General features: G+C 39.8%; 1 protein-coding gene across 1 annotated transcript in view; it reads left to right on the top strand.

The window, feature by feature from the left end:
- The first annotated feature begins 14258 nt into the window (after nt 1–14258).
- Nucleotides 14259–20583, top strand: part of LOC100367473 (spermatogenesis-associated serine-rich protein 2-like) — a 74487-nt gene continuing 68162 nt past the window's right edge. The window contains exon 1 of the mRNA XM_085496121.1: nt 14259–14478. The gene's annotated coding sequence lies outside the window, so the exon portion shown is untranslated. The remainder of the gene's footprint in view (nt 14479–20583) is intronic.

Raw genomic sequence — 20583 nt, forward strand, 5'->3', positions numbered from 1 at the left:
ATAACAGGACTATAGCCCGAACTGTACACAAATGTTGACTAGTAGATAACGGGACTATAGTCCGAAATGTACACAAATGTTTACTAGTGGATAACGGGACTGTAGCCCGAGCTGTAAACTACTTTGACTAGTAGATAACGGAACTACAGCTCGAACTGTAAACTACTTTGACGAGTAGATAACGGGACTATAGCCCGAATTGTACACAAATGTTGACTAGTTGATAACGGGACTGTAGCCCGAACTGTACACAAATGTTGACTAGTAGATAACGGGACTGTAGCCCGAACTGTACATTACTTTGACGAGTATATAACAGGACTGTAGCCCGAACTGTACATTACTTTGACGAGTAGATAACGGGACTGTAGCCCGAAGTGTAAACTACTTTGACGAGTAGATAACGGGACTATAGCCCGAACTGTACATTACTGTTGACTAGCAGTTAACGGGACTGTAGCCCGAACTGTAAACTACTTTGACGAGTAGATAACGGGACTATAGCCCGAATTGTACACAAATGTTGACTAGTAGATATCGGGACTGTAGCCCGAACTGTACATTACTTTGACGAGTAGATAACGGGACTGTAGCCCAAACTGTACACTACATTGACGAGTAGATAACGGGATTATAGCCCGAATTGTACACAAATATTGACTAGTAGATAAAGGGACTGTAGCCCGAACTGTACATTACTGTTGACTAGCAGTTAACGGGACTGTAGCCCGAACTGTAAACTACTTTGACGAGTAGATAACGGGACTGTAGCCCGAATTGTACACAAATGTTGACTAGTAGATATCGGGTCTGTAGCCCGAACTGTACATCACTGTTGACTAGTAGTTAACGGGACTGTAGCCCGAACAGTATACTACTTTGACTAGTAGATAAAGGACTGTAGCTCGAACTGTACACAAATGTTGACAAGTGGATAACGGGACTGTAGCCCGAACTGTACACTACTTTGACTAGTAGATAACCGGACTGTAGCACAAACTGTACACAAATGTTGACAAGTAGATAACGGGACTGTAGCCCGAACTGTAAACTACTTTAACTAGTGGATAACGGGACTGTAGGCCGAACTGTAAACTACTTTAACTAGTAGATCACGGGACTGTAGCACAAACTATACACTACTTTGACTAGTAGATAACGGGACTGTAGCACAAACTGTACACTACTTTGACTAGTAGATAACGGGGCTGTAGCACAAACTGTACACTACTTTGACTAGTAGATAACGGGACTGTAGCACAAACTGCACACTACTTTGACTAGTAGATAACGGGACTATAGACCGAACTGTACACAAATGTTGACTAGTAGATAACGGGACTGTAGCTCAAACTGTACACTACTTTGACTAGTAGATAACGGGACTGTAGCACAAACTGTACACTACTTTGACTAGTAGATAACGGGACTGTAGCACAAACTGCACACTACTTTGACTAGTAGATAACGGGACTATAGACCGAACTGTACACAAATGTTGACTAGTAGATAACGGGACTATAGTCCGAACTGTACACTACTTTGACTAGTAGATAACGGGACTATAGTCCGAACTGTACACAAATGCTCACTAGTGGATAACCGGACTGTAGCACAAACTGTACACTACTTTGACTAGTAGATAACGGGACTGTAGCACAAACTGTACACTACTTTGACTAGTAGATAACGGGACTATAGACCGAACTGTACACAAATGTTGACTAGTAGATAACGGGACTATAGTCCGAACTGTACACTACTTTGACTAGTACATAACGGGACTATAGTCCGAATTGTACACAAATGTTGACTAGTGGATAACCGGACTGTAGCACAAACTGCACACTACTTTGACTAGTAGATAACCGGACTGTAGCACAAACTGTACACTACTTTGACTAGTAGATAACAGGACTATAGCCCGAACTGTACACAAATGTTGACTAGTAGATAACGGGACTATAGTCCGAAATGTACACAAATGTTTACTAGTGGATAACGGGACTGTAGCCCGAGCTGTAAACTACTTTGACTAGTAGATAACGGAACTACAGCTCGAACTGTAAACTACTTTGACGAGTAGATAACGGGACTATAGCCCGAATTGTACACAAATGTTGACTAGTTGATAACGGGACTGTAGCCCGAACTGTACACAAATGTTGACTAGTAGATAACGGGACTGTAGCCCGAACTGTACATTACTTTGACGAGTATATAACAGGACTGTAGCCCGAACTGTACATTACTTTGACGAGTAGATAACGGGACTGTAGCCCGAAGTGTAAACTACTTTGACGAGTAGATAACGGGACTATAGCCCGAACTGTACATTACTGTTGACTAGCAGTTAACGGGACTGTAGCCCGAACTGTAAACTACTTTGACGAGTAGATAACGGGACTATAGCCCGAATTGTACACAAATGTTGACTAGTAGATATCGGGACTGTAGCCCGAACTGTACATTACTTTGACGAGTAGATAACGGGACTGTAGCCCAAACTGTACACTACATTGACGAGTAGATAACGGGATTATAGCCCGAATTGTACACAAATATTGACTAGTAGATAAAGGGACTGTAGCCCGAACTGTACATTACTGTTGACTAGCAGTTAACGGGACTGTAGCCCGAACTGTAAACTACTTTGACGAGTAGATAACGGGACTGTAGCCCGAATTGTACACAAATGTTGACTAGTAGATATCGGGTCTGTAGCCCGAACTGTACATCACTGTTGACTAGTAGTTAACGGGACTGTAGCCCGAACAGTATACTACTTTGACTAGTAGATAAAGGACTGTAGCTCGAACTGTACACAAATGTTGACAAGTGGATAACGGGACTGTAGCCCGAACTGTACACTACTTTGACTAGTAGATAACCGGACTGTAGCACAAACTGTACACAAATGTTGACAAGTAGATAACGGGACTGTAGCCCGAACTGTAAACTACTTTAACTAGTGGATAACGGGACTGTAGGCCGAACTGTAAACTACTTTAACTAGTAGATCACGGGACTGTAGCACAAACTATACACTACTTTGACTAGTAGATAACGGGACTGTAGCACAAACTGTACACTACTTTGACTAGTAGATAACGGGGCTGTAGCACAAACTGTACACTACTTTGACTAGTAGATAACGGGACTGTAGCACAAACTGCACACTACTTTGACTAGTAGATAACGGGACTATAGACCGAACTGTACACAAATGTTGACTAGTAGATAACGGGACTGTAGCTCAAACTGTACACTACTTTGACTAGTAGATAACGGGACTGTAGCACAAACTGTACACTACTTTGACTAGTAGATAACGGGACTGTAGCACAAACTGCACACTACTTTGACTAGTAGATAACGGGACTATAGACCGAACTGTACACAAATGTTGACTAGTAGATAACGGGACTATAGTCCGAACTGTACACTACTTTGACTAGTAGATAACGGGACTATAGTCCGAACTGTACACAAATGCTCACTAGTGGATAACCGGACTGTAGCACAAACTGTACACTACTTTGACTAGTAGATAACGGGACTGTAGCACAAACTGTACACTACTTTGACTAGTAGATAACGGGACTATAGACCGAACTGTACACAAATGTTGACTAGTAGATAACGGGACTATAGTCCGAACTGTACACTACTTTGACTAGTACATAACGGGACTATAGTCCGAATTGTACACAAATGTTGACTAGTGGATAACCGGACTGTAGCACAAACTGCACACTACTTTGACTAGTAGATAACCGGACTGTAGCACAAACTGTACACTACTTTGACTAGTAGATAACAGGACTATAGCCCGAACTGTACACAAATGTTGACTAGTAGATAACGGGACTATAGTCCGAAATGTACACAAATGTTTACTAGTGGATAACGGGACTGTAGCCCGAGCTGTAAACTACTTTGACTAGTAGATAACGGAACTACAGCTCGAACTGTAAACTACTTTGACGAGTAGATAACGGGACTATAGCCCGAATTGTACACAAATGTTGACTAGTTGATAACGGGACTGTAGCCCGAACTGTACACAAATGTTGACTAGTAGATAACGGGACTGTAGCCCGAACTGTACATTACTTTGACGAGTATATAACAGGACTGTAGCCCGAACTGTACATTACTTTGACGAGTAGATAACGGGACTGTAGCCCGAAGTGTAAACTACTTTGACGAGTAGATAACGGGACTATAGCCCGAACTGTACATTACTGTTGACTAGCAGTTAACGGGACTGTAGCCCGAACTGTAAACTACTTTGACGAGTAGATAACGGGACTATAGCCCGAATTGTACACAAATGTTGACTAGTAGATATCGGGACTGTAGCCCGAACTGTACATCACTGTTGACTAGTAGTTAACGGGACTGTAGCCCGAACTGTATACTACTTTGACTAGTAGATAAAGGACTGTAGCTCGAACTGTACACAAATGTTGACTAGTGGTTAACGGGACTGTAGCCCGAACTGTAAACTACTTTGACGAGTAGATAACGGGACTATAGCCCGAATTGTACACAAATGTTGACTAATAGATATCGGGACTGTAGCCCGAACTGTACATCAATGTTGACTAGTAGTTAACGGGACTGTAGCCCGAACTGTATACTACTTTGACTAGTAGATAAAGGACTGTAGCTCGAACTGTACACAAATGTTGACTAGTGGTTAACGGGACTGTAGCCCGAACTGTAAACTACTTTGACGAGTAGATAACGGGACTGTAGCCCGAACTGTACACTACTTTGACTAGTAGATAACGGGACTGTAGCCCGAACTGTACATTACTGTTGACTAGAAGTTAACGGGACTGTAGCCCGAACTGTACACAAATGTTGACGAGTAGTTGTAATGTCCTATATCATTATTTATGCATGACCTTTGACATCACAGGATATGTTACAATAGTGATGACTCTGTAGCATTATGGGATACCTGAACGGCATGGCCGCCATCAGTTGTCAATAAATATACGTCTATCCAAAACAGAGCTTCTCGAGTTCATTTAACAATACTGACGTTACAAATGGCGACGAGCACGGGGTGGACGGAATAAGGAAGTAATCGACCCACCATTGGCAATTTGAGTGAGTACCTGTGCAACGATTCGCATCAATTATTTGATGAATTTGAACGCTGTCAGTTTGAGTTCACATTTACCGCCAATAGACATTACGTCACTGTACGCCATTGTCCTTACCGCAACCGATCGTATCAACGCTGACACATATGGCTATAAATTTACCGAATTTCCCTGAATTTGATATCCGACCTCGAGAAACAACGCCCACCCGCTTTGAAAAATATATCAAGCGATTAAACAACATGTTTGCTGCAATGAATGTAAACGTTGCTGCTAAAAAGAAAGCAATGTTACTGCACTATGTTGGCGAGGAAACATGTGATGTGTTTGACACGCTGGCCGTACCGGAGCCAACTGAGGACCAAGACGCATATCAAACCGCAGTAAAGTCTTTGTCTGATTATTTTGAGCCCCAGAAATGAGTCGACCACCATGTATACGTATTTAGAAATGAAGTACAGAAACCTGATGAAAACGTCTCTGAGTTTTCTACACGTCTACAGCTACTAGCACGAAAATGCGAGTTTGATGACGTCAATTTGGAAATAAAACGACAAATAATTCAAGGCACCACATCAGTAAGACTGAGACGTAAGGCCATTGAGCAAAGCCTTGATTTAACGGATTTATTGAAAACTGCAAGAGCAATGGAAACAGCTGATAAACAAACTAGTGAAATTGAGAGACAACAGTCAAATGTAGTCAGTTACAAGTCTACAAAATCACATGATGACAGACTGAATATGAAGCCTAAGTTCAGAGCTAACAACCGAAGTGGACAGTGTGGTTTATGTGGTGGTAAATTCCCACACATAGGTGACTGTCCAGCGAAAGGAAAACACTGCCATAATTGTGATAAGTTCAACCATTTGTCCAAGGTTTGTCGCAGTAAACAAAAGAACCGCTTCCGAGATAAAAGTAAGCACTATACTAGGGCAGTCAATGACCAAAGTTCATCTGACAATCCTCATTCATGTCAGTGAAGTTAACCGTAATAGTGACCACACTGAGTATACATTCGGAGGAGATGTGAGAGAATCAAAGTTTGATAAACCTACATTCAATGTCACTATACTTGGCACACCGATACAAATAATGGCTGATTCAGATGCTACAGTTAGTATTTTAAATCACAGAGACTATATGAGCAATAAACCTAGACCACGACTTTCAGTCAGTACAACGAAAGTATATCCATATATGACAGATAAACCATTAGATCTGTGTGGCAAATTCCAGGCAACTGTCAACAGTGATCATAGTTCATCGATTGAAACATTCCACGTAGCTAAGGGTTCATCTACTTCTATACTAAGCTGGAAAACATCACAAAAGTTGAAATTCATCAAAACAGTCCACACAGGCGAAAACCCGCGAGTCGACTCATCGCCCGATATCCTTGATAGTTTTCCAAATCTAACCACAGGTATGGGTGAATGCAAGTGTAAACCAGTCCACATACATGTTGATGAAAACATAAAACCAGTGGCACAACCCCACCACCGTATTCCTTTCCATGTGAGAAAACAAGTTGAAGAGAAACTAAATCAGCTTGAGAGAGATGACATCATCGAGCGTGCACAAGGTCCAACGCCCTGGGTTTCCCCAATTGTTGTAGTACCGAAACCCAACAGGCCGAACGAGATTAGAATATGCATTGATATGCGCTCAGTAAATAAGGCCATCATCCGCGAACGCCATATAATCCCGACCATTGATGACGTGATATCAGATTTAAATGGCACTAGAAATATCAGTGACGACATCTACATCGGTGGCATCAATCAAGCAGACCATGACAAGCATCTAGAGCAAGTATTTAGACAACTACACAACAATCACTTCACAATCAACCTACCGAAATGTATATTTCGAGCTTCTAGTATGTTATTCTTTGGACATGTGTTCTCCGCAAAGGGTATCTCACCTTACCCAAAGAAGGTCGAAGCACTACAAAAAGTCGCTCCTCCGACCAATGTAACTGAAGTACGTAGTTGACTTAGCTCCGCTGCATAAATGGACTTGCAACAGTACAACTTTATAGTTGAATATCAACCAGGCACGTCAAACCCAGCAGACTATGCTTCCAGACATCCTGTCAATTCTGATTTTACCGATACATCAGAAGAGTATATCTCGTATGTGACAGAAAATGCTGTGCCGAAGGCAATCACACTGCAGGAAGTTGAGATCGCGACTTCCAATGACCCGACACTACAAGCTGTTATGTCTGCAATTAGATCAGGTAAATGGCACCAAAGCTCCACCAACAGTATCACTATCTGAATTATCTCGCTATGAACAAGTGAAGGAAGAGCTTACCTGTACCGATACCATAGTACTGAAATCAAATCGCATAATAATACCCACTGCACTGCAAGAGCGAAAAGTAGACATAGCTCATGAAGCTCATCTCGGCATGGTGAAAACAAAAGGTATCATGCGTGAGAAAGTATGGTTCCCGTATATAGAAAAAATAGTAGAAACCAAAATCAAGTCATGCTTACCCTGCCAGATAGTAACCATCGTTTACACTAGATAACCAATACAAATGTCTATCCTACCAGACAATACATTTGACGAAGTTAGCATAGATTTTGCATACGCAAAAGGTGAAACGCTACTTCTACTCATTGACGACTATTCACGATATCCATTTGTAGAGCCAATATCGTCAACTGCTGCACGTTGTGTCATACCAAAGCTCAACTTATTCCCAATGTTTGGCACTACTGGAATTCTCAAATCTGATAATGGCCCACCATTCAATGGTGAGGAGTTTGAGAAATTTGCTTCGATACTAGGACTGAAACATCGCAAGGTAATCCCACTTTGGCCTCGAGCCAATCGAGAAGTCGAACGATTTGTTAAAATGTTGAAGAAGTTGATCAAAGCATCAAAAACAGAAGGAAAGAATTGGAGAAAAGAAATGCAAATATTTCTACAAAACTACCGCACAACTCCTCATGCTACATTGATACCCAGTGTATCACCCGCAACCTTGTTTCTGAAACGCATCATACGTAACAAGCTCCCTCAAATAAATGATATTGATCCAGTATCAGAAATCGTACGTAAATATGATTCACTGCAAAAGCACAAAATCAAGATTCGTGCTGACAACAAATCAAATGTGAAACCATGTAATATGGAGACAGGTGATAAGGTATTGGTAAAACGACCATACAACAAAACCAAAAGTTCCAACTCCAATGACAGTAGTGCGGAAAAAAGGCTCTATGATTACTGCTGAAAATGATGAACACACGGTCACAAGAAACTCATAATTCTATAAGAAGTTAGATAGATCATTACTTCAAAACAACTCTAACTTTGATGATCATGACCCCTCGCTCACTGATTATGACACCACACCCGATCCGGTATCACTGGACGCTATTTTACAAATTGACTGAACGTAATGTACCTATATATATAAAGTTCGCTTTTTAATGAATTGGTATCAACATCAAAAATATTGTGTTAAATGGGGGAATGCTATATCCCGTTTATTCTGTGTATCTAGCGGAGAACGCCAAGGCGGTGTTATGTCGCCTATGTTATTTAATGTATATACAGTGGCCCCTCGCTAAGTCGCGCCTCGGTAAGTCGCGATTCGGCTAAGTCGCGGGTACTTGGATGGCTCCCAAAATTTCTATTGTGTTTTGACAGCAATTTTGAAGTACAGAGACTAATGTTTCGTGGCATAGTGTTTTTAACTAACCGTTAAAGAGACAACTTAACACCCACTGTCCGTCAATTGCTGAGACCATGGAACTATAAACCACAGGAAGAACAACCACTTCGTTTCCTTTGAACTATGATAGTTGCCGCGATGTCGAATGTTTATTTTGACTGTTTATTTCGTCGCATTAAAAAATAAGCCGATTTACGCAAATGAACGTTTATCTCAGGCTATCGGTCATTTTCGGAGTCAATCGAGCGACTTCGGGATATCACGTGATCGAGTTGTTTCGGTTATAGCATAAAAAACAATGGCGCCAAGACAAAAACACTGATAAATGAGCGACATTCAACGGGAAAAAAAACACATTGCCACTTCTGGCGATCGAAGGGAAACACGGAATAAGTCGGGATATCTCAACAACAAACAGCATACCAAACCCCATATTTCGCAAACTTTCGCAACCTTATTTTTTCGAGGATTGAAAAAAGCAATAAATAATCTAAAAACGACATTGAAAATTATGAAAACTCGCTAAAACTCCGACCCGTTGCATGATTTCCGGTACACTGAAGGTCACGCTGCAGACCGACTTGTTTGCGCATGCGTAGTGAATGAAATATTTTACTGCGCAGATATGAATTTTTTTTTTCAAGTTTTCTGTTTCCAGCAAAGCGGTTGATACAGGCGTATCGGCGGCAACTAACATGGAGTATGACTAATGTCGTGGAAACAAAAGCGAAAGCACTGTAAGATAAACTAAGACAAAGGTTTTTTTAATCCTCTTAGTTTCGTTGTTCTTCCTGGGGTTTATAGTTCCATGCTGAGACGCAATGGGTGACGGCGGCCTTACTCAAGGTGTCAATAGGGGTGTCGAGTTCACTACATACGTACTTCTTGGCCGGTTCCATTTTGGTATACCTCTACAAAAACTCGCTACAATGAGTTGAATTCATAGAATTCTGATCTCTATTTCTCAATTGAGCAGCATGTCAAAGCGAAAGCTATACAGCCTGTTCGTACGCCATAAACTCACGGCGATCGACCGTGTCAAACCAAGTTAAGGGTTGCACGTGGTTGAGCCCACTATTCGTGGGTGAGTAAAAAATGAAAAGTAAATTTGTTTTCAAAGTTGACCAAGAGGCGGGACTGAACAGAAAAACAAGCGAAAGTGTCCGACAATGATGACACCGATAAAGCTGTTTACGTTTCTTTAAGAACGGTCTGCCGGAACTCCACTATCTGGTCCCATCACCCAATGCAAAGCATACAACTCAGATATGACGACTTTGAATTTAAGGCTAGTTCAGGGTGGTTCTTGCGATGACAAAGAAGACACGCTATCGACACACGCAGTCTCAATCCAAGGCGAAGCTCGATCTGGGAACATTGGCGCTGTCGGAACTTTGACCGAAAAACTGAGAGAAATTATCTATGAAGGTGGTTATTTTGACAAACATGTTTATAATTGCGATGAAACTGGTTTATTTTGGAAGCTGTTACCGTCGAAGTCGCAAGCAACAGCAAGCGGCCCACATAATATCAGACACAAACAAAATAATCAACGCAATGTTTACAGCAAACATAATCATGATTTTATTCGAATACTGCCTGACACATGTGATGATACATCAATTAACTAAACCGAGGGTTTATATGTGCTTTTTATATGTTTTTCAATGCACGACCTCCCTCTTTCACGACATCCCTCGGTAAGTCGCGGCCCTCGATAAGTCGCGGTTTTTGCTTGGATCCCAACACCCGCAACTTAGCGAGGGGCCACTGTATTAATAATCTGAATATCCAACTGAATGACACTCCGAGTGGGTGTCTAGTTGATTATAAGTTGCTCAACAATCTCAGTTATGCTGATGATATGTGTGTGCTATCGCCCTTTATTAAGGGGTTAAGACGACTTTTGGAAATATGTGGTCGCTTTGCGCATGACCATGATATCATATATAATGTCACTAAATCTAAATGTATGTGTTTTTATAGTCGACACAGTGTTTTCAAAATACCACCAGTATATTTGTCGGGACAGCCAATGGAACTGTTGACCAATTTACATACCTTGGTCACAAGCTTACTAGTGATTTGAAGGATAACACTGATATAGATCATCAGAAACGTCTATTTTGCATCAGAGCTAATCTTCTATTACGGAAATTTTCAAAATGTAGCTATAAGGTCAAACTTTTGTTATTTAAAAGTTTTTGTTATAACTTTTTCTGCTGTCAACTATGGTGCTCCTTTCGGAAGTCGAACCTTAATGCTTTGCGTGTATTTTATAATAACTTGTTTCGCCGCTTTTTTCATTGCCCACGTGATTATAGTGTAAATCATATGTTTGTATACAATCATGTCAAGTCTTTTTACGAAATTTTTAGAAATCATGTATTTAAATTTAGAGAGCGTATTTACACCTCTGATAACAGTCTGTTGGTGAGCTTATGTAACTCTGATGTCCGTTGGAAGTCTGCCTTGTTCCAGCATTGGAATAATATTTTGTACTATTAATGTTGCCATACGCACACTGACCTATATACATATATTTTTTGTTCATTTATTTATTTATTTTTCATACTAGTTTTATATGGACTTTCAAATGATTGACAGTCTGAAATAAAGATAAATAAATAAATATCCTCAATAATCTACAAAGTCTAGCTCCATATATTCACCACCATTGAAAATAAATATGCGGTGAAAACATAAAAGTGAACAGTCCAAGACAAGAGCACAAATTGACTAACAGCGATGATTCTACAAAACCCGTTCCTATACTTCGCAGACCGTCAAGAAAGCCAGTTCCACGCAAAATACTTGATTTGTAATCTAGTGACATTCGCTTAGTCGATTCATAACATTTAAAGTATATCTCAGACTTTTGAACTTTTGACATTCATCGTGATTCTTGTTGTTTGTTATTATTCGTTACTCGATAAGATCTATGCAATGTTAGATTTATTCGTTTACAAAATGATAGTTCGTATACAACAAATGTTATCAGATCAAAATTGTATTGTGAGGTTTTTAGTATCCACAAGGAAGGGGATGTAATGTCCTATATCATTATTTATGCATGACCTTTGACATCACACGATATGTTACTATAGTGATGACTCTGTAGCATTATGGGATACCTGAACGGCATGGCCGCCATCAGTTGTCAATAAATATACGTCTATCCAAAACAGAGCTTCTCGAGTTGATTTATCAATACTGACGTTACAGTAGTTAACGGGACTGTAGCCCGAACTGTACACTGCAATTGACTAGTAGATAACGGGACTATAGCCCGAACTGTACACTACTTTGACTAGTATGTAACAACCTTTATTGATATCGTATCCCTTCTGGGATCTAGATTAGAATACAATAAGGATATAAGGAACAATAAAATACATAAGTAATAATAATAATAAAAAAGAAATAAATAGTAATACTGTGAAAATATTATTATATAAATATTTTTTGGTGTTATTTTGAGGCAGCTGGTAAATTGCTTTTCATGAAATTCTCTCTTTTAGTGAAACAGTCGCTGATAAACTTGGCAATTGCTTGGACGGTTTCAGAATTTTTGTTATTGAGAAGTGCTTTCAGATTACCGGATAAGTTTACGTTTTCAAACAAAGCATCTCTTTCAAATTTGTACAAATTTGTTACAATTGAAGAGGAAGTGTTCTTCATCTTCAATTTCATTGGAGTCACAGACAGGGCATGTTCTATTTGAGATATCTATGTTGTGATATCGCCCAACTTCAATCTGAAGTATGTGGGCACTTATCCTCAGTTTAGTCATAGATGATCTGTGGATGGGGTTTTTAATAATTTCAAGGTATTTTTCAAGTGCAAAATCAGTTTTCAGCTGTCTGTAGGTACGAAGTTTATTTTTGTGATTAGTGCCTTTATTGTCATTATGCATTGTTTCTGTGCAGTGTTTCTCAAACATATTTTTTAGTTTTTTTGTAGCTAATGGGATAATACAGTTTTTAGTAGATAACGGGACTGTAGCCCGCACTGTACATTACTGTTGACTAGTAGTTAACGGGACTGTAGCCCAAACTGTGCACTACTAATGACTAGTAGATAAAGGGACTGTAGCCCGAACTGTACACTACTGTTGACTAGAAGATAACGGGACTATAGCCCGAACTGTGCACTAGTACTATTGGCTAGTAGATAAAGAGACTGTAGCCCGAACTGTACACTACTGTTGACTAGTTGATAACGGGACTGTAGCCCGAACTGTACACAAATGTTGACCAGTAGATAACGAGACTGTAGCTCAAACTGTACATTACTGTTGACTAGTAGATAACGGGACTATACACTACTTTTACTTTTTATCTACTAGTAGATATTCTGGCGCATACTCGTATGCATAAGTAACTCATCATACTTGATGTTAATACTTATTTTGAAGGAAATCAGACCAGACATAGCGAACACATGTTTTTTTAATACAAAATACCACCAATCCGTTAAATATGCAGTACATTTTTGTCAAATATGTACCAAGAAAATGGCCTGTAATGCAGTCTTCGTCAATTCGAATTGAAACATGTAAACAAAATGATTACCTGCCATGTGCGTTGTAAATATAGCAAAATGGGTTTCCACGTAGTTCAGTTGAAATAAACTTAAATTTCTAATTTCATTGAAGTATGGCCCGTCTGTAAAACAGACTCCTAACATGTTCCACTTGTTACGCCCTCAACGTCCATGACTTTTTAACCCAGTATGAAAACTGCTCGTAGATTGTCCCACACAACATTGATGTGATTAGGATTAAATCAATATTACTTCTTCTTAATACACTGGTGTAAAAGATACATTGTTATAATGTATTAAATTCATCAATACCGCGGTCTGTGTACATGTATGTTGTGCTGTATTTCAAACATAGGGTTATCGACCTTAGTCAATCTATGTTAGTCACTGGATTCATGGAAAAAAATATCGAATTCCCCTGAGACAGAAACGTTGTATTAACAATGCATTTATTTAACAGTATGCAGTAAGTTCAACATATATATTTTTACTAGTATGTACGTTTATTGATTGTACTGCAATGTGCGTGGTGTGCGTATTGCTAACTATTCAGGCACTACCGATCAGTCTGTTCTCAGCTTGACAAATAAATATAACGACCAATATATCTGGATAACTAGATTACAGTAAATTTACATGTAGCCATATTGACTCTAGGCTGCCAACATGTGTTTGATATCGAGCATTGCAGCTGGGCCATTCCATTATATTCTCTTGGTGACCCTACATATAACTATTGTGTGTTTGTGATATTACCATAACCTTCGAGTTAGACGTAGAATTACCAGTATTAAACAGATTCAAGAGAATTGCATGTGTTTCTAACTCTAATATAAAATTATTTTTTATTAGATTACCTTACCTACCTGCCTGTATAATGGTATCTTCTATATCGATTAGCCTTTGTATATATAAAACAGACCACGAGAATTTGTTTACTTCAATTGTCAATTAATTATTGAATGTACGTCAATCTGCTGCTATTGTTCTATACTTGCTGACTTTGCTAAATTTGGGTCGGTGCTGCTGTACGTTTTTTAGTCTACTTAAAACTTTTCTATAATACGCCGTGTGCCACGTTGGTTGGTTCGCTCGGTACCTGTACATGTATTTGAGGTGAGTAGCACAATTTCATCTACTCCTATGTGATATATTTGTAGTTCTTGTCAGTGTAATCAGGAAAAATATAACTATGCGAAGTGTTTTTTCTGTAAAATAGTTAGCTAGAATTTATTTTCGTTGAAATGCCATTTTGATTGTTTTTACGAAGTTTATTTTTACTGATGTTGATGAGTTGAATGTAAGGTACTTTCACTGGAAAAAAATAAAGTACGTTATAGTGGGTGGTGGTGGTATAAAAACGTTAAGTACACAATAACGAAGTTCAAACGCGGAGTTCACAGCACGTGTGATCTGTATAAACAATGCGATATTTTTTCATAATTCATTTCCTGTTACACGGTACCCACTAATATTAGGTAATTCAGCTGATATCAACATGCATATGTTTTCTTCACATGAAGGAGTTTCAACGTCACGTGTGTAAAATATAGCTTCCGATTGGCCACATGTTTGATTCGCCAGTCTGAGTTAATTTGAAGGGCTGCCTGTGTATTCGTACACCACTGTGTTGTGATTAATCTTTGAGTGACAGATAAATCACAGATACGAGATAGTTCAAAGATCGACGTACACATATCAGTATGTCACAATTGGACATTGTTCACGTTTTCAACGTTTTAATACCATGACAATGTTTGCTTCCCAGTCTAAATTAATTTTCAAAATTCGAATATCCAGACAATATGCTTTCTCGTCACGCTAATTAACAATATGATATATTTCCGAATATTCTGAATACATGTGTATATGTTAACACGCCACCAAGTTACACGCAATTAACATGGTGTATGAAAATCGACATGGTTAAACCAAAGACATTAGAAAAGCTTCTAATGTCTTTGGTTAAACAGTCATCATTCAGGGCTGTAGCTAGCTTTTTTCACTAGGGGGGCAGCAAATGTATTTTTTTTAATTGCGTATAAATGTATAAAGGCGTAGAGGTGTGCAGTTGCGCCATAAGTTAATGGCTATGGGGGGGTATATCTATCTATTTTTAACAATAAAATCATCTTGACATATTTTATGAATATGTACAAAACATGGGATATTACAGTATGAACTTTAATACCTGAAACACTTTTGTTCTATCTTCATATATAAGCAACTGTTTTACATTAATGTACAGGACTGATTAATACAATTGATAGTTATGCAATACACAGTTTGTGTTTTCAACTTTGGCGATAGCATATTAATTAATCTCCAGTTATCTCTCGAATAAATCACTTCTGCGGAAGGAATGATGTAAAAAAAATCAACATTGGCAGCTGTGTGCAACGTTTGTTCGGAGCTGACATGGCTGACGTGTCAATCTGAAGTACTTGTAGGTAACGTTTGACCCACTATGCTGGGCGCATGCGTCTTACCTGTACGCGTCAAAGTGTCAACGCGCTCAGTAACAAATATAAACAAAGTACACGCAACTGGCTTACCATGTTTTATTTCAAATCGTGTACAAACTAAATACGTGGTTGCTTGAAACTTTTCTATTTTAAGGTTTAAAAAAAACTCAAACTCAGGGGAGCAGCTGCCCCCTGCCCCCCCCCCCCCCGCTAGCTACGGCCTTGTCGTTATTACTATTTCATTTAATAGTGTACATCTTCATTATAATTACTTTTCATAACCAATAAATAGATTTGTTCAACTCGTTTCGAATTTTTATAAATTGTGAGTTAACAATGTCCGCGTTCGAAACTGTCCTTGGGTCACTGTCACGTGCAATGAAACTGGTATGGTTATAATAACTACTCTCATTGTTCTAAAAAAATAAGGCAGAGTGTAATTTCGGTCGGGAGGGTAGTATTCTTGAAAGAAGTTAATAATGCGGTATTACAATTTAACTTTACGAAACTCATTTTTATTTTTTGGGAGGTGAGAATGACCACATTCACAGCTGTCCTCGTCATGTGCAGCGGCACCAACTACTTTTAATGTTCTCATCCACCGAGAGTAGTTTAATGGCTGGGAAGGGAGTATCACTAAAAGGCGTTAATAGTGGGTTCATCCTGGGTCATTGTACAGGTAAAATGGCATCAACTGTGCTGACGTCCTTTGGAGAGAGGCTGCTCTAAATTCACAAGTTCTCTGTAGACACTGCTTGAAGGAAGCGCTATCGCACTCCAAATTTGATGTTTGATGAAAAGTACAAAAAAGTAATCAATTTTGAAGACATAAAAAATGACCAACACTAACAATTCAGGAAACAAGAAGCTCAAATTTCTGAACATGGATCAACTTAATTTGTATTTGTTAATTTATATTTTCCTAAAAGTGAACATTCCTTCTATAATAGCCCCTTTCGCTGGGAAACTACCCTAAATGCGGACATTTCCTCTATATCACGCCCTGCCGCAGGGGAGAATACCCTAAATGCGAACACTCCTTCTATATCACACCCTGCCGCAGTGGTGACTATCCTAAATGCGAATACTCCCTCTATATCACACCCTGCCCCAAGGGAGAATACCCTAAATGCGAATACTCCCTTTATATCACACCCTGCCCCAGGGGAGAATACCCTAAATGCAAACACTCCCTCTATATCACACCCTGCCCCAGGGGAAAATACCCTAAATGTAAACACTCCCTCTATATCACACCTTGCCCCAGGGGAGAATACCCTAAATGCAAACACTCTCTCTATATCACACCCTGCCCCAGGGGAGAATACCCTAAATGCACACACTCCCTCTATATCACACCCTGCCCCAGGGGAGAATACCCTAAATGCAAACACTCCCTCCATATCACACCCTGCCCCAGGGGAGAATACCCTAAATGCAAACACTCCCTCTATATCACACCCTGCCCCAGGGGAGAATACCCTAAATGCAAACACTCCCTCTATATCACACCTTGCCCCAGGGGAGAATACCCTAAATGCAAACACTCTCTCTATATCACACCCTGCCCCAGGGGAGAATACCCTAAATGCGAATACTCCCTCTATATCACACCCTGCCCCAGGGGAGAATACCCTAAATGCAAACACTCCCTCTATATCACACCCTGCCCCAGGGGAGAATACCCTAAATGCAAACACTCCCTCTATATTACACCTTGCCCCAGGGGAGAATACCCTAAATGCAAACACTCTCTCTATATCACACCCTGCCCCAGGGGAGAATACCCTAAATGCAAACACTCCCTCTATATCACACCCTGCCCCAGGGGAGAATACCCTAAATGCAAACACTCCCTCTATATCACACCCTGCCCCAGGGGAGAATACCCTAAATGCGAATACTCCCTCTATATCACACCCTGCCCCAGAGGAGAATGCCCTAAATGCAAACACTCCCTCTATATCACACCCTGCCCCAGGGGAGAATACCCTAAATGCAAACACTCCCTATATATCACACCCTGCCCCAGGGGAGAATACCCTAAATTCGAACACTCCCTCTATATCACACCCTGCCACAGGGGGGACTGCCAAAATGCGAGCATTTCCTCTATATCACACCTTGCCCCAGGGGAGAATACCCTAAATGCAAACACTCTCTCTATATCACACCCTGCCCCAGGGGAGAATACCCTAAATGCAAACACTCTCTCTATATCACACCCTGCCCCAGGGGAGAATACCCTAAATGCAAACACTCCCTCTATATCACACCCTGCCCCAGGGGAGAATACCCTAAATGCAAACACTCCCTCTATATCACACCCTGCCCCAGGGGAGAATACCCTAAATGCAAACACTCCCTCTATATTACACCTTGCCCCAGGGGAGAATACCCTAAATGCAAACACTCTCTCTATATCACACCCTGCCCCAGGGGAGAATACCCTAAATGCAAACACTCCCTCTATATCACACCCTGCCCCAGGGGAGAATACCCTAAATGCAAACACTCCCTCTATATCACACCCTGCCCCAGGGGAGAATACCCTAAATGCGAATACTCCCTCTATATCACACCCTGCCCCAGAGGAGAATGCCCTAAATGCAAACACTCCCTCTATATCACACCCTGCCCCAGGGGAGAATACCCTAAATGCAAACACTCCCTATATATCACACCCTGCCCCAGGGGAGAATACCCTAAATGCAAACACTCCCTCTATATCACACCCTGCCCCAGGGGAGAATACCCTAAATGCGAATACTGTACTAATACTTGCTCTACATCAAAGGGGCATTTGAATAACGGTAAGCTAGGGTTTGTGGTAACAGATACAGAATCTCTTTTCAGAAAATTAGCATATTTTGCGGTAGATAAAAACCGAGTGTGAGCGAAAACCGAGGTAATAACCGAGCATGCGCGAACACCTAATAGTCTGAGAATTATGAAACCACAATATCGCGATGTTTATTGCATTCGCTATATAATGATTTCCACGTGGATTTGGGGTTTTATTTGTCAAAATTGTCATTCTTATACATTTTCATTGGTCAGAATTTACTTGCCATGCAGTGCGCGTTCTAGATTTCGTATTCAAATTCCAGGGCAAAAACGCACTCCATATATAACTTACTCATATATTGGCGAGGTGCGTGACAAATTCGACAACCGTTCTGAAATATTTCAAGAGCTAGTGGTAATACAGACCATACGCTATTTTTAACATAAACGAAGCAAAACCATAAAATAAAAAAAAATAAGCATTGAGGTAGAGATGCAGGTTGGGAGACTATATTTTGACTCTAATTACTGTAATTACATGAGTAAAATATACTTTTTATCCATCATGTTATATATCATTTGAAAGAGTTTTACAATAATGTACTATGATGCCATATTAAGTGGTGTTGATTTGGGGTTAAAATCATGCATTTTAGGTGAAAGTGCACTTAAAACTATTTAACTTTTGAATGCATACCCTGATTTTAATTTAAAAACACTTATTTAATACTTCTGTTTACAGAGAGCCAGGACAGGAAGTCTCACACCAGCTGCTCCGTAACTGAGGCCAGCAATCATTTGCATATAACATCAACAGTGACTATATTTTAAAATTGATTTTTGACAATGCTCCGAAAAGTCTGGGTAAGAAAAAGCAAAAAAAAAAAAAAAAAAAAAAATTACGATTTACGAAACAGGCGACAGGCCCGGCGAAGCTACTTACACTATAACTGTGTCTGATTAGGTACAAAATCAGAGAACAAAGTTGTTTTTCTCGATGTATCAGAATAACCACGTTATAATTGTATAATAGATACCTGTATGAGATGTAATTGATCACGTGATTATAAACAACGTATATGTTGTAAAGTATCGATATACTAGCAATATCAAAATTTATTTATTGGGCGATCATCTGCACTTCCCGGCCCGGTATTTTATAAACACCCTATTGTTTGTTTTAATGACTCACTCGTACAGCGTTCACGCACAAATCCTTAGAGCAGGATAAAAGGTCAAATACCTTAGCCCGGGCTAAGAAAACGTGCTTGAACGCTTAGCACGGGCTAAGAAATGCTAAGTACGGATTAAATCTAACCCGTTTGTAAGACCTGGTCCCGATTCTTAGCACGGGCTAATGAAGTGTGTTGAATAATCATAATTAAAATGATTGAAGATTGTTTTATATTCTTAACGACAATAGTCGTTCCCTAGCCCGTACTAACCACTGTTCCTCCCGTGCGTGAACGCATTTGGTCTATCCGATATGCGAACAAACGAGATTGGCTTAAATTTTAGCCTGTACTTTGTGTAGCGCGATTACTACTGAGGTTTGGAAAGTTATGTATACACACATGCACATCGCTTTACGAATGTTTCCTAGTCAGTTGATTTTCTTTCACATGTTACTGGACTTGCATGAAAATGAATTGCAATCGATAGTATTGATTATTGTCGTTGAAAGGATTAGCCAGATCGGGAACATAATGCGTAAATAATTCGTTACCGACTGAATATTGAATGGATAGAAAACATCCCAGAAAACAACCGGCGTTAAAGCCAGGCACACATAGGTTCTATCATTGTTTTTTTCTTGGCGTTTATGTGTGTATGCATGTATATTATATTCATATGACATTTTGTTTAATATAATCAATCGAGGACTAATACATAGATTCTACAAATCGTACCTTGGTCTAATACGATGGATAGAGATTTTGTGGTCCTAACTTGTAAGTCTCCTGGGTGT

The sequence above is a fragment of the Saccoglossus kowalevskii genome, chromosome 22, assembly GCF_978046115.1.
Source record: "Saccoglossus kowalevskii chromosome 22, keSacKowa6.1, whole genome shotgun sequence".
In the NCBI taxonomy this organism is placed as follows: Eukaryota; Metazoa; Hemichordata; class Enteropneusta; family Harrimaniidae; genus Saccoglossus; species Saccoglossus kowalevskii.